A 15,613-nucleotide genomic window follows, 5' to 3' on the forward strand; every position below is an offset into this window, starting at 1 on the left:
GGATATGATGCAATGCGTATGATAAAATCAAGACAGGTATCTGTTGTGACTCCCTCACAGGTTGTCATGAAAATCAAATCAAATCAAGGGTGTCAGGGCACCAAACTTGTTACATGAATAGAAGGCAGCATGTGAGTTAATGGCAGGGCCCTCAACCCACGCCACCTCACCTGGAGAGGGTGTGGGAGCTCCCCCAACCCCTGCCCAAAGTTCAGAAAAGGGTCTCTGAGTTATCTCTGCATTTGACCAGCAGGTGAAAGAACAGTGACACACACAGTGTTATTCCCATAGTAGGCACTCAAGAAATGTTTACTGACTGGCTGCAGAGTAAGTATTCAATAAATATTTGCTGAACAAATGGAAGAATAAAAAACTGAATAAGAAGCAGGAACTCCCATATTTGTGGAATGAATGAGCTTGAGCTCTCGTTTGTAGGGTTCTCTCCCTACAAGCCTAGCTCAGCCCTTCAGCTCCTGCCCACCCTTTAGGCCTCCTGCATGTTAAGTGATGCTCATCCCAGGCCTGGGAGGCCAAGCTCAGCCTCCGCTCTTGGACTGGCCTCCCGGCCGGCCCAGCCTCCTCAGGCCCGGGAGCCCCTGCAGCTTTCCGGCGTCCCGTGGATGCGATGCTTTCCCACTTTTCACTCTTTCCCTCTAACTAGCTTCTAAACTGTTCTAGGACAAGGATCCCATCCATGCATTTGATCTCCTCTACTCGAGAGGCTCCTCACGTGTATTTGTTGCTGATGGTCTTGATAAGTGTAACAGCCCTGGGTTGCCAGAGGACATACAGTTGAGGGAGTATGACTGGGGAGGCATGCCATGGAAAATCCAGAATTGAATGTTAATACCCAACTGTTATTTTCCCACTTTGTTCCTCAAGGAAAGTGTGTCACCCTTATCTCCATAAACTCAGGTTTTTTTTGTTTGTTTGTTTCTTTTTTTCCTCATTTGGAACCATTTTAGGAGTATCTTGAACCCAAAAAGGGAGGCTGAAGAGTTTGTCCTTGATTTAGGTAGTGCCTTTCTGGAGTTGAGGGGCATAGGCCTGTGCTGAGCAAATTCCTCTCTAGATTCAGCAAGAAACCAAAATGAAAGCAACTGGCCAACTTGCTGGCTCTCCCTCCCCTGGTTTTTAGGGAAACAGCTAAAAGCTGAGGAGCGGAGGTGAGAAACCCAGAATGCACCAGCCATCCGCAGACTGCAGACAAGGCTCCTGAATAATTGAGAGTTGGTTGCTTTTATCCTTCCAGCCCAGCTCCCCTTCTGTCCCCCACCCCCATCTTCCTTTTTCTGAAAAGCAGACCCCGCACTTCTGGAAAGAGCCCCAGGCCAGTGGGGAGAGAGCATCCCCAGGGCAGCCTGAGCTCTGCCTGCCTCTGTCCTGCTCTCAGGACTCCTGGCACCTGCCTCCCACAAAGAAATGTAATCTTCCCTCTGAGATGACAAAGAGCTGGGAGGGTCAGGGAGGATTTGTAGGCCCCCTGCCCTGCCAGCTAGATGTCTGAGGGGGAGACAAAGGCCCTCGTGCTCATGGACCTGATAACCAGTTGGGGGCCTGTGGCCTCCCAGATCTGTGAGAGGAGGGAACAGTGCTGAATGAAACGAAGGGAAACAGAGCTGTCCCCAAAGCCCGGTCAGCTCTCTTTGTTTGAACACTGCAGAAAATCTCTTCCCCCTTGCTCCAGCTACTTGTGCCCTCAGAGCTCTTCCTCGTGCCTCTCCCTGCACTCCCTCGCTCCAGCGCTCCCCTGCTCTGCCTGAGTTTCGTTCCTTTAGGGCTCAGCTGTGCCCGCCGGGGATGAGCACCCACTGCCCTGGGTTGGTACTGCAGAGGGAATGCCTCCCTGGGGTGGACGAGGTGGGGAGGTAAGCAACACCTCTACCGGGCGAGGTTGGACAGTAGAACTGCTCCAGCCCAGGCCTCGGGAGTCCCTAGGACTTGGTGGCAGCTGGCTGTCTCAGCTCTGAGAGCTTGTTTGTTGCAGGAGAGGATTCAGGAGGAGGGAACTGTCTGGATTTTTCCCTACAAAGTGGATTGTTCACAGGTCCCTGGGAGCAGGTGGGCGGCCAAGCCTTTTGCCCCAGGCCCCTGGAGTTAGGGAGCTGCAGTCAGTTACCATCTGGCTGCCATTTGGTGACCCCTGGCTGTTCCCAGCACAGCTTCAGCTTGTCAGGGAAAGGAGGGTCTTGTTTGGCTTGGTGTTTTTGTAAATAGCATTCACTCTCTTCTACCAACTGGGGGTGGGAAAGAGAGCTGGCGTACTGGCGGCTCAGCTTGTCTGGCCCGAATGCCACATTGACTCACTGAGCTTTGGGTGGCTGGGCGGAACTTCTTATGTGTCAGGCACTGTACTGGGCACAGCAGATCTGAAGTTGAGAGACAGGAGGGCACAGTCTCGGGGAGCTGAGAGTCTTGGAGGGGAGACCACACATTACCGGGAGTGCCACCCAGGGGCACCTGCAGGGTGCTCTAGGAGGAGAGATCAGGAAAGGAAACTCAGGAGGAGTGATGCCTGAATCCTCAAAGATGACAAAGAGCAGGTGAAAATGCACAAGCTCATCTGGGATAACTGAGGAAAGCAAGCCCGTAGAGTACGTTGTTGAGGGATTGGGGAGGGGGGCGGCGGACACTGAAGCTGCAGAATCATTTTGCTCTGAAGGGATGAACTTAGTGGTCGGGGTCCCAGCCCTGCCACTTCTTTCTGGTTGTGCGGTCTTGGGGAAGTTACTTAACTCCGCTCCACTTCCTCCGTGGTGAAGTGAGCACAGCCACGGTAGCTGCTCTTCCCGGGACCTGCGGAAGAATTAAACAAGAGAGTGTGTGCCCTGCGCCTGGCACACTGTGAGTGCTCAATAGCTGGTAGCCATCGCTGCTGTCTTTAGCCCAGGAACTTCCCTTTGGCCCAAGACCCCTCTTTTGGAGCCTGTTTTCTAGTTATTTTGTGGCTTTACTATCCATCACCATGACTACTCGTGCCCCGGATTCTCTGTCCCCCAACACCAGCTGCAGGGAATGACTTATTTTACACACTAACTTCCCCTTCCTTGCTGTACCCCAAGATAAGCAACTCTTTTTGTCATAGGTTTTACTGTGAACAAGAGGAAAACAGCAAGAGCACACATGGAAACGTGAAGGGGCTTGTGACACCTCAGGGCATCCTTGCAGCCGTGGTCCCCGATCTAGGTTTCCGACTTTCTGTAGCGTGCTAACTGCAAACCAGCTGAACTTTTGTCCTCCGCGTTTCTTAGGGTTTTCCACACTCTCGCCTCTTTCTGACCCCGACTTGTAAACCCTCTGCCAGTTAAAGCCATTCGTCCGAAGGCTGGGGACTGGAGAGGTGACAGAGGAGGCAGTGGCAGAACAGTGAACGATTTGCATTTCTGAGAGCCCCCCAGGAGAGAGGACCCCGTTCCTTAGGCTTCTGCCCTGCCCGGGGGCAAAGATCAAAGTGTCAGGGTTAGGCCTGGATACTTGAGGATTCAACTTTGAAGTGTGGATTCCACCCAAGGATATGCTAACAAAGTTGGAGATGCCTTCTCCTGGGTTGTTAAGCACTTTTGGTGATGCTGGGATGGGTAGGGTCAGAAAGGAAGAGAATTTAAAAATAGACAGTGTTCTTCCATTTAGGTAAAGAAAAGACACATATCTGCATTTTAAAAGACTGAAAGATAATGGTATCGGTGAGGGTGTGGGAGAGTAAGCCCTCATAACTTGTCGATGGGAGTGTTGACCAGATAACCTGTTTGGGGGCCATTCGATACTATTTACCAACATTTAATAAGTATATTCTTTGTATACTCTTTGACACAGTCATTCTTTTCTAGGAATTTATTATACAGATATCTTCGCATATGTGCGGAAAGATGGTACATATTATATACACACACAGCGATCATCATCGCGGCATTGTTTGTGGCGGAAAAGCACTGAAAACCATATGTGTGTCCACCGCCTCGCCGTTCCGCTGGGGACGTGGTGGGATAAATCAGGTACGTTCATAAATGCAAAACTGGGCATCCTATTTAAAAGGAATTTATTTTTTAATCGAAACATATTGATTGTACATATTGATGGGGTACAGATTTGTATTTTAATACATGTATACAATGTGTGATGGTCAAATCAGAGTAGTTAGCAAATTCATCATTGCCAAAAGTTATTGTTTCTCTGTGTTGAAAACATTTAAACTCCTCTCTTCTAGCCATTTGAGAACATACAATAAATAATTGTTAATTGTGGATGCCTAGCATACTGTACAGCACTGGAACTTATTTTTCCTGGCTAGTTGCAGTTTTGTGTCCATCAACTAATGTCTCCCACTTCCCAGCCTCTAGTAAGCACTATTCTACTCTCTACTTCTAAAAGTCCCACTTTTTTTTTAGCTCCCACATGTGAGTGAGAATACGTATTTATCTTTCTGTGCCTGATTTATTCCACTTAACATAATGTCTTCCAGGCTCTTCCATGTTGCCACAAATGACAAGATTTCACTCTTTTTCATGACTGAGTAGTATTCCATTGTGCATATGTACCACATTTTCTTTATTTATCTGTCAATGGACAGCTAGGTCGATTCCTATCTTGGCTATTGTGAATAGTGCTGCAATAAACATGGGGGTGCAGATATCCCTTTGGTATGCTCATCTCCTTTCCTTTGGGTAAATACCCAGCAGTGGGATTGCTGGATCATATGGTAGTTCTATTTTTAGTTTTTTTTGAAGAAACTACATATAGTTTTCCCTAATGGCTGTACTAATTTATATTCCCACCAACAGTATGTAAGAGTTCCCTTTTCTCCACATCCTCGCCAGCACTTGTTACTTTTTGTCTTTTTGATAATTGCCACTCTAGCTGGGGTGAGATGATATCCCACGGTTTTGATTTGCATTTCCCTGATGATTAGTGATGTTGACCATTTTTTCATGTACTTGTTGGCCATGTGTATGTCTTCTTTTGAGAAATGTCTATTACGGTCATTTTGGGCATCTGTTAAAGGAATAATGTAGATTTTTATGTACTAATACAGAGGGGGAAAAACAAGAAACTTTGTACTGTGTATTTTTTTGTATAAAAAAAATAGGGGCGCACACACAGATCCTACATGCTTATCTACATATGGAGTATCTGGAAGGAAACGCACACGTACACAACTGGTGGACTGAATGACTAGGGGATCACGACGGGGAGACTTTTAGACCATACCCTTTGGTACTATTCAAAAACTTCTCCATGTCCCTGTATTTCCCCCCTAATTGAATTTTATTATTCTGCTAAAACAAAGATCTATTAACCAATCTATTAATGGTGGCTTCTTTGGGGGTGTGACTATAAGAGGCTTACACTTTCTTCTCTGCTTTTCCTTTTTCTGGTGGCTGGCCAGTACCGGGATCCAAACCCTTGACCTTGGTGTTACAAGGCTGCGCTCTAACCAGCTGTATACTTTCTTCTTTACGTGCCTGTGCATCGTTTGAATTTTTGGAAAGGAGTGCGTTTACAGGCCCATCCGTGTGGGTGAGCAGGTTGCGTTCTGGGCGAAACCCTGTGTGCTGCTGCAGAGCCACATCTGCCCAGAGGAAATGTGCTTGTTCAAAGGCACGCCGGCCCTGACTGTGCATACTATCTAATCAGCAAAATAATAATAATAATTGCATATTTTACAAAAGCAAACATTCGCTGAGTGATATGATTGAATCTTTAGGCAAGGAGAGAGATCATGAAGAAATGCCCTGCCAGATGCAAGCAAGTCCATTTGGGTAACATTTAAGTGGCCATTCTCAAGCCTTCATGGGACACTCGTGATCCCTCAGCCATAGTGACCACAACCCCAGCCAACCTACACAATAGCCCCTCATCTGAAGAGAAAGGGAGACAACATGAAAGTGGATCTTCTGAAATCTCAGATAACTAAAGGATGCTTTGGGTTCAGGAAAACCTGGAGATGCCTCTGACTGTTCTTTTTTTTTTTTTTTTTTTTTTTGTCTTTTTCGTGACTGGCACTCAGCCAGTGAGTGCACCGGCCATTCCTATATAGGATCCGAACCCGTGGTGGGATCATTGCTGCGCTCCCAGCGCCACACTCTCCTGAGTGCGCCACGGGCTCGGCCCACTGACTGTTATTCTTAATTGAAACCTTGTTTCCTCCAGGCTGGCCAGTGCAGGGATCCTGCAGGCCACCTCTGTGAGGCCTGCCCAAGCCAGGAGAAGCCAGTCACTTGCCCCCAGTGCCCTGCAGGCCATATATGGATTCTGTCAGCAGCTGAGGGGGCTTTTCTCTGCTGGATCAGCTGAGGTGGACTTCTCAGGCCTATCTAGAAAGCAATCTGGATGGTGTTAAGTCTTCTTAGGTCTTCCAGGAAGTTTCTTGCTAAAACTAGCAAAAGACCAATATTCACTGGTGTGTTCCTAAAGCCATTTGTTTGGTTCTGATAGGTTTCCAAGCATGTGAACTTGTTTTCTAAGAAGTGTGTAGGAAATACAAATAGCAGTGTCAGATTTTATCTCTCTGCTTAAGGCTTTTTTGTTTGTTTATGTTTTGTTTTGAGGCCATGATAGTTAACATTTAATGAATGCTTACTACAAGCAGGTACCAGGGCTAAATGCTTTTGCACATGTTATCTCATTTAAACCTCACAATGAGGTAGACACTGTTAGCTCCCATTTCACAGGTGAGAAAACTGAGGCTTAGAGAGGCTAAATAGTCCCACAAGTGGTTACGTGAGGAGGCAAGCCCACACTGCAGACAATCTGACTCCAGGGCCTTTGTTGCCAGCTGTTTCACTGTGAGAAAAGAGGCTGCTCTTGATTAACAATGTCCACAGAAGGGAATTTAAAACTGCTCTTTCTTTAAAAATTCAATTAAAAAAAAAGTTTAAACCACACCAAACAGAGTTGTAAAAGTTTTAGCGTGTGTTTTAAAGAGAACTTGTTACAAATCTGCTTGAATCAACACCAGTGCCATTTTTCAAAAATATTTCTGCCTTGTGGGATCTTGTGACTGTGTGTGTGCGTGTGTGTGTGTGTGTGTGTGTGTGTGTGTGTGTTGAGGGGAGGAGTGAGGTGGTAGAAAAAAAAAACAAAATGGAAATCTGACACCTGTGAGCCCAAATCTGTGTCGCTTAGGGTGTCCCCAGGTTTCAGAATCACCCTGCCTGCCCAAGTTCGACCAGTCCCGTTGGAGGCGTTGTTCAGGAACTATGAGTTCATGCCAGAGCAGGGGCCAGAGAAAATATGGAAGGCATCTTAAAGGAGACTCAACCAGCCAGTGCAGGAACTGTATTTGAAGAAACCATATCTCTGTTATGAATAGGCCCACAGAGAATCGAGGTGGAAAGAATCTTCCAAATGAAATGTGCTTTCTGCTAGGTAGTTTCAAGTTTATTTTTCATTTTTATCTGTTTCCATGCCCTCAGCCTGCTTATAATTCCATCTCCTTTTGTCTTTCAAAATTTTGAGTAGAGGAGCAAGGGGCAGCATCTGATTAAAGAAATGGTTCTGCCTTTCACTTTGGCTGCAGTGTTTCCTCGCCTCTGTAAAGATCCCAGAAGCAGCCCTGCCCTGCCTCCCACCTTCCCAAGGGTAGAACACGAGTCACTAGCTGCCCGTATTAGAGCTGTACCTAGTTCCTTGATTCAAAACCAAGGCTTTAAGCGTAGTAAACATTATTAAAACCATCAGGGAGAAAGTTTGTTACAGCAAAATGTTGAATATGGGGTGAAGAAAGAAAACAATCCAGGAAGACAAAATCTTGACACATACGTGTCTCTGTTTGTCACTTAGGCTGTCCTTCCACCAGAAGGGTCCCCTCCACAGCAGCACCCTGGCGGTCAGCACTGAAGCTGCAAAGTCTTCTCGTAATGACTTGATGGAGACTCAGGGAAGACTTGCTGATGTGGGCTCAGCGCTGCAGCCTCTTCCTTCCTGCATTTTTATTGAAGCCCTGGGAAGGCAGCCAGGACATTTGATGATGTTTGTTTCTACAGATACTCCACGCCCTTTTTTTCCCTTCCAGATCAGATTATCATGTGTTGGTGGCAGCTAAAACAGAGTATTGATGACAGGTTAGAGAATTGCTGAGGAACACATTGGGACAATAAACACACACACACAACTCTGTCCAGGGTGACGGGTGTGTTGCCCCTGGCCTGGCCAGGGTGCTTTGTCCTGGGACTGGTGAGCAGTTATGCCTCCTTCCTACTCTCCCTTTTCTGTTTCTGCTTCTGATGTTCTTTTATTTACACTCTGAAGCCCATTGGAGGATAATCTCATTTAAGATTTTCTCTAGCCCTGATCAAAAATGCAGAATAACCAGAGACCTCCTTAGCATTTTGCTTGACGGACTTTCCGATATTCTCCTGGGGGCTGGGGGGTGCATTGGTCTGTCTAGCATATGATTTTCTTCTTGTCACCTTTGCAAGTTTTGCAGCCTCTCTGGGCATCATTTTATCAACTGTAAAATGGGTATATAGCGTTGTGAGGATGTAAAAACCGATCCATCTAAAGCCCTCAGCATGTGTCTGACACACAGTAGGTGCTTATTCAACGTGGACTGTCTTCACCTGAGCTGCCATCCAGTGTCCCAGGAGTCACCAGTGGGCAAGAAGGCCTGAACTATGCTTCAGCTTGTCATTCAGTCATGTGGGGGTGGGTGGCACGGTGGCCACCCACTGAGCCATTCTAAAGGTGCCACCAGATTTATCCCGGTTTGGGTCTAAAGAGGCAGGGTTCCCATCCCTTCCCCTCTTACTGTCCCTACCATGTCAGCTGCGTTCCGCATCCCCCACCCCACTCGGCACTTCTTCCTGCACACGAGCTTCACGAGGACACATCTCCAAGAAAGAGTGACGGAGACAGAGAAGGAAAGGGAGCCACCGAGGAGGGTGAAACGGGTCAACGGTTCTCGGTTCTCAGATTCCTTTTTCTCAGTAACCTGCTTGAAACCCTCCCCCAGCCCGCCCCAGCCCCCGGCTGTCCTTGTCCTCCTGCCTCACAGCCTGGCTCAGGTGAGCGCTGGAAGGCTGAAGGTGCGCGGGGCACCCACGATGCTCCTGGCCCTGGCTCCCGCCTCGGTCCCCACTCCCTCGTCCTGGACACACACTGCTGCTCTCCCGCGCCTCTTCAGAAGGCCCCTGGCCGTCCCTCCTCAGCTGCTTTCTCCTTCTCTAGGGGATCCACTGGTGAGCTCAGGAGGACCCTCGGCACTTCCTGACCCCATTTCATAAGGGAGAGCCTCACGATCCCCACTCAGCGAGGCCGATTTTGCACAGCTCTGGTTCCTGAGAGGTCGGATGGGGCTGCAGGTGCAGGCTGAGGGGCGAGTGGTGAGGAAAAGGCCGCGGTGGCAGGCGCTGACGTTCCCCACCGAGAGGCAGCCAAAGCCAGCCAGCCAGGCTGTAGGGAGGGCGCCCAGGAGAGGCCATAAACGTGACCCAGCCCCGGAGAGGTCCCTTGTGCCTTTGGTTGGGTCAGCTCTGGCTGTCCCTGGCCCCTTCCACTGCAAATCAAGGAAGTGAGAGCTGGAGGACAAATGTACCTCACTGTGCACCTTCTGAATCAGACATTTCCAATTCTTCTTAATAGCAAAAAAAAAAGAGAAGCCATCGTGCTTGTGCCTGGGGAACTTCAAAATCACTGGGGGGATGGCAGCGTGCAATGAGCACGATTCACACAGGTGGTTGTGTCTTCAATGCCAAGACCTGCCAAGTCGCCCACGCTCCCAGCAGCAGGGGAAGCATGACGCAAGAGCAGCGTCCTTGGGGTGCGAGCGGCAGGGGGCTACGCGAGCCAGGAACGGGGTGACGCGTGGCTCAAGGGAAGGGTGGTTTTGTGTCTAAGAGGGCACGACAGAAGAAAGAACAGAAATAGAGGACGTGAAGGAGAAGAGGTCAAAAGGGAGCAGGAGAATTAAAGTAGATAAAAGACAAAAGGTAACAAGAGAGAAAGGAAAAGAGGAGAGAAACGCGGGATCTTGAATGAAGAGGAGGCTGCTGCACAGCCACTGTCACAGCCGAGAAGACAGGGACCCATTCAGGAGCCTCCCCCCATTGTGGGATTCCAGAAGGGACTCATTAGGGCCTGTCACATGGGCCACATTGTTTCCAGACAACAGTTACTCCAGACAGTCCCACTGCGGTCTGTGCAGCCAGGGCAGCTGTCCGTCTGCTGGGCCCAGGCCCCTGGGGCTGTGCGGGGAGCTGCTCCCCAAATTGTTTGTCACCACAATGACAGTTCCAGGGAAGAGTACCCACCATTACTTCCTGGCTGCTCTGGTGCTAATTCCAGAGCCTGTATCCTCCTTGGGGTGGGGTCTATAAAATCCGTGCAAGTACCACTGCTTTCATTTGTGTAGACCATACAATCTCTGGACCTTGAAGTGTAGAAATGAAATCCAACATATGCTAATGGAAAGACTTCACATACAAATGCTGCAAGACTGTCCAAGATAAGCGAGACGCAGCTCCTCCTGAGTGACTTATTGCTCCATGGAAGAAGAGAGGGGGCATCTGTCAGCGTCTGCCTGTAGCACTCCGCCAGAACTTCACGGTGACATGAAACCTCCAGAGGCAGCTTCCTTTGCACCTCAGGATACAGGAGGAAATTGGTGACTAAAGAAATGATAAGTTGCGCTGCAGGTGTCAGGGGTCCCCTGCACAGAGCACAGCAGTCACTATTCTTTGAGCATTGCTACACTCCAGGCTTTGAAAAGCATCCATCGAGGTACCTGTATTCTCTCATTGTAAAGAAGTTCAAGGGAGGTTAGGTCATTTGCCTAGCTGGGATTCAAATCTTTGAAGTTTTGGAGCTAGGAGGCTCCTCTGGAATCATCTGTTAGTTCCCAGACTCTTGAATTGGTTTCCCTTGTGACGACGTTTCCAATAGTCTGCAATGAAATAATAAAAGTAAGATCACGGAGTGGATTTTTCCATATAGCTAAATTTCTTTAAAGGACTTCTCTTTGTATCCTAAGAATATATCTTGTCTACTTGTTTAGTACTGAAATGTGCTTTCTTTTAAAGACTGATAGTGATAGTGGTATTTTTAAAATATTACTTTTTGGCATATAAAAAGTTCCCCAAACTTTTAGTAAATGGACTGGTCCAAAACGTAGGAATCACTGATCTAATCCCACCTGTTCCTAATGCAGGTGAGAAAACCGAGGCCTACCAAGCTCAAGGGTCTTGTCCCAGGTTGCAGGGCAGGTAAGCAGCCTTTGCCACTGAGTCTATTTTCATCATGTTCCCCATTCCGGGGATTTTGTACAACTGGGCCTGGGGAATGTGTGACAAACACTACGTGGTCCCTGATAGAGGGATGACCTCCGACAGCTAAATCTCCTCTCTGTCTCTGTGTGTCCGGTAGCGTCAGTCCCCTCTTCTAAGCAGCTGCCACCGGCTCTGCATTTGAGGTTTGCTTAGCCCTCGTACCTCCCCTGCACAGCCCGTCATCTCGCCTTATAAGCCAGACCCAGCCTGGCGTCCCCTTCACAACAGCTAAGCACTGGCCTCCTCTGCACGGTCGTCCCTACAAGGCAGGAGTGAACTCACATGCAATGGTGGTCCCGGGTGGGACTTGCATAGATGTGCTCTGTGCTATGCCCTGGTTCATAAATTTTCTATTTAACTGGCTTAGCTTTGGGCTCACCTGGTCTACATTAACTTCCTGAGGAAAAACATGGGTTCTTCTCTTTGCTCTGCAGCTCTGCACCCCTTTGGGCGTAGTGTCTGTAACAATGCGGTGTACTCTGCTCTGAGCTCCACAAAGGTCAGATGGGGTGACCGTGGCAGGTGGGGGGGAGGGCTCCTGTGGCCAAGTGTGAGGTGCAAGCCCGGGACCGAGGATGCCCCACTCTCCAGTTCTAGGACCTGATCGCGGTGGGAAGGACCGAGGTTCTGACCCTTATAGACAAGGGGGGAACGTGAAGCCCCCAGAAGCCAAAGAAAAGCTGGTAGAGAGTGGAGAGGGCCCCTTCTTTTTCTGGAAGCTTCCCAGCTTTCTCTCTCTGGCAGGCTACTGACTTGGGGACTGGATTTATCCAGCCTTCCAGCTCCTGAGCAAAAACAGTGATCGTGTTCCTCGACCTCAGCATTGTCAGGGTCTGCGGGAACCGCGGCCAGCTTCGTGTGTACCAAGGAGGGTGGGGCTCAGACTAAAGCAGGAGTCACACCTTGCCGTGGGCACACATGCGCACACACGCACGCGCACACGCACACACACGCACGTGCACACACACGTGCACACACGCCCACACAGGCACACACGCACATACGCACGCACACACTCACACGCACGTGCACACACGCACACACACATACGCACGCGCACACACGCACGTGCACATACGCGCACGCGCACACACGCACGCGCACACACGCAAGGAAGAAGGCCGCAGAGGGCAGCCTGCTCTGAAGCCGCGTGCCTGGCCGGCTGGAAGGGCTCTCAGCCCAGTTGCAGGGCAGTGAAGACTGAACAGATCGCTCAGCTGGAGTCGGGCCCCTCAGGCCTCTGGGCTGTGGCCAGCGCCACCGCCCTTCTCTGCTGACGGGTTCTACTGGAAGTGGCTTGCTATCGTCTGGAATAAAAGTGTTCAGACACCGGGGGCAGGGAGAACCCCACTGTGCAGTAGGAAGCGTTACTCGTGTTAGTCGAGAATTTCATTGTGGAGGAGCCGGAGGGCAGCAGTCTGGTTGGGAGCCAGGGTCCGAGGCCTGCACGTCACCTGTCGGTGGTCGTCGGATTCAAGGAACAGCCCCTCCTGACGTACAACTCCTTTTGAGAAGACTTGTTCACCCTGCACTTGTTACTAAGGAGACAGTTTGGATTTACAGAAATAAAAAGCACATTTTTTACATTCAGATGCCCATTAGGCAACAAAACGGTGAATGGATTTTTTATTTTATTTTATCATTATACGATGTAAACATTTTTTGTGGCCTTTTTCCAATTCCTCCCTCCCTCCGCCTCCCCACATCTCATTTCTGGTGTCCTCAGTTCCGTTCTCTCCTTTTGAGAGTTCAAGGAATTATTGTAGTTGTATCTTTCTTTTCTTCTTCAGCTCCCACTTCTGAGTGAGGACATGTGGCATTTCTGTTTCTGGGCTGGCTCATTGGTGTATAGATTTTGGATCAGGCAGGCTTTGGCTCACATACCGACGTTCGGGAATTTGGTTAAGGTCATTGCTGCGACTTAGCTTTGTAAGTTTGGATGGTGCCTAGCTTCTTTGAGTCTCAGCTTCCACATCTGTAAAACGGAGATAATGAATCATCTTGCCACTAGAGCTAATGCAAAAAATTAAATAAAAATAAGGCATAGGAAAGACCTGGTACTTAGCAGGTTCTCAGGATTGCTTGTTTCCTACTGCTTTCAGCTACCCACCTGGCTTCTGAAACTTCTGAAAAGGATATTTGGGCTTCTGAAAAGGGAATAGTGAGTAATCCATTCTCTCATTTCAAAAGCTGTACAGACTCCCTGCCACGGTGTCCTGTCCCCAGGCAACTGAGTGAATGCCACCATCATTAGAACTCATTTGTCCAGCCACTAATCTGCGTAGAGGTGTCTTGGCATGGTGGAAAGACTAGAGACGTAGAATCCAGAAGATAGACTTCATTCCTGGCCCACCATTTACTGGTCACCTGGTCTCAGACACATCGCTGACTTTGGGGATAGGTGCCCTTTCAATGTCATGTCATCCAACCACACACCTGAAACTTGAATCTTGCCCCTCTGTGCGCACACACATGCACACACACCAGCCCTCGTTAAGTGCTCGTCCAGCTTCTATGGGATCAACTCACCACGCCCAAAACATCTTGCTCCACCTTTAGACATTTCTGACTGTGACAAAGTTTTTCTTTCTATTCAAATGAAATTTGTCTTTCTAATGTTTCTTCCTATTCAAGTTCTACCCCTTAGCAAAGAAAAGTTGACTCCCTCCCCCAAGGGACAGTCCTTCTCGTATTTAAAGAGGTGATCAGGTCTGTCTGTGTTCTCTCTAGCCCCTCACATGGCTGCTTTCAGTCTCTTTGCCATCCTAGTTACCTCAGTTTCCTCACTTTAAAAATGGATACGTATTCCTGCCTTAAAAGGCTGCAGTGAGGATTAGCAATGAAATGTGCCCTTAGACCCAGTGTGTGCTCAGTTTGTACAGGATGATGCAGAAGGAGATGAAATAGTAGCAGGTGGAAGTGCTGTGTAAACCCCGTATTGGCCAGCTCAGGCTGCCATAACAAAACCGCTCGTCTTACGGTTCTGGAGGCTAGAAGTCCGAGATCCAGGTGTTGGCAAGGCTGGGTTCTTCTGAAACCTCTCTCATGGGCTTGTAGACAGATGCCTTCTCACTGGGACCTCGCAGGGTCATCCTTTGATCTGTGTTGTCTGTGTCCTAATCTCCTCTTCTTATAAAACACTGGTCAGATTGGATTAGGCCCACCTTAAAGACCTCATTTTTAACTTAATGAGCTCTTTAAAGACCTTATCTTCAAATATGATTCTGAGGTACTGGAAGCTGGACTTCAGTGTATGAATTTTTGAGGAATGCCATTCAGCCCATAACACTTACCAATGTATAGTTAACACTTTTATTTACTGTGACACTGTTCAGAGATGATATTTGTGTGCTTTGGGGAAGAGTGGTGGGCTCTTTGTGTATGAGAGATGAGCTATTGCAGGCCCGTTTTAACAAACATATATTTTGGATAGGTAACATGTACACGGTTCAATATTCACAGGATCATAGAAGAGGAAAACATGAATAGCCAATGAACATAAGAAGATGCGCTCAGTGTCACCAAAGAAATGTAAGCTTATAATATCACACCATTTTACACCCACTGGATTGGCAAAAAATTTAGATTCTGTTTATATCAAGCGTTGGCGAGAATGTAAAGGAACAGAAACGCTTCATGCTGCAGGTGGGGATTGATACAGCTACATTGGAAGCCATCTGGCAAGTGGCCATGAAGCTGGAGGTGTGCCTACCTGCTGGCTCAGCAGCTGCACTGCCAGGAGCGAACCCTGGAGAACCCTGGCACCTGTGCACCAAGGGGCAGGCACGAGAAAGTTTATAGTAGTGACAGTGGGGAGTGACCCAACATCCATCACCAAGAAGGTGCTTCAGTAAAGTGGGTATATTCACTCAGTGAAATGTTAGGTATCAATGACAATAAATGAATTGAAGTTGCCAGCATTGGCATGAACGAATCTTAGAACTATGGTAAGAGAACCTAACTAGTCAGAGAAAAGTATAAACGGTGTGAGACCGTTTTTATAAAATTCGAAGCAAGTAAAATGAAATGATACATGAGGGGTCTTCAAAAAAAGAGTGCAAAGAGTGTATGGCTTTTCTAGCTCCAAGCTCCTGTGGTGAATGGTGGTCAATAGCTGTCCCTTCTAGTCCCTTCGGGTGGCTTCATTTCAGAGTGCCTCCAGCAAAACGCCTCCCTGTGAATGGATGGCTTTCTCTAGCGCCCAACTGTGCAGATTTACAGCAAATTTTGGGGCGGTGTGAGGTAGATAACAGTAAGACCCACTGGTGCAGCAGTAGAGCAACTTCTTTGCCAATTCAGTGGGTCACACTGTGCCCTTTCCAACAAGATCTAGATCTTAGTCCCATGGGGGT

The sequence above is a fragment of the Cynocephalus volans genome, chromosome 13, assembly GCF_027409185.1.
Source record: "Cynocephalus volans isolate mCynVol1 chromosome 13, mCynVol1.pri, whole genome shotgun sequence".
Taxonomy (NCBI): Eukaryota; Metazoa; Chordata; class Mammalia; order Dermoptera; family Cynocephalidae; genus Cynocephalus; species Cynocephalus volans.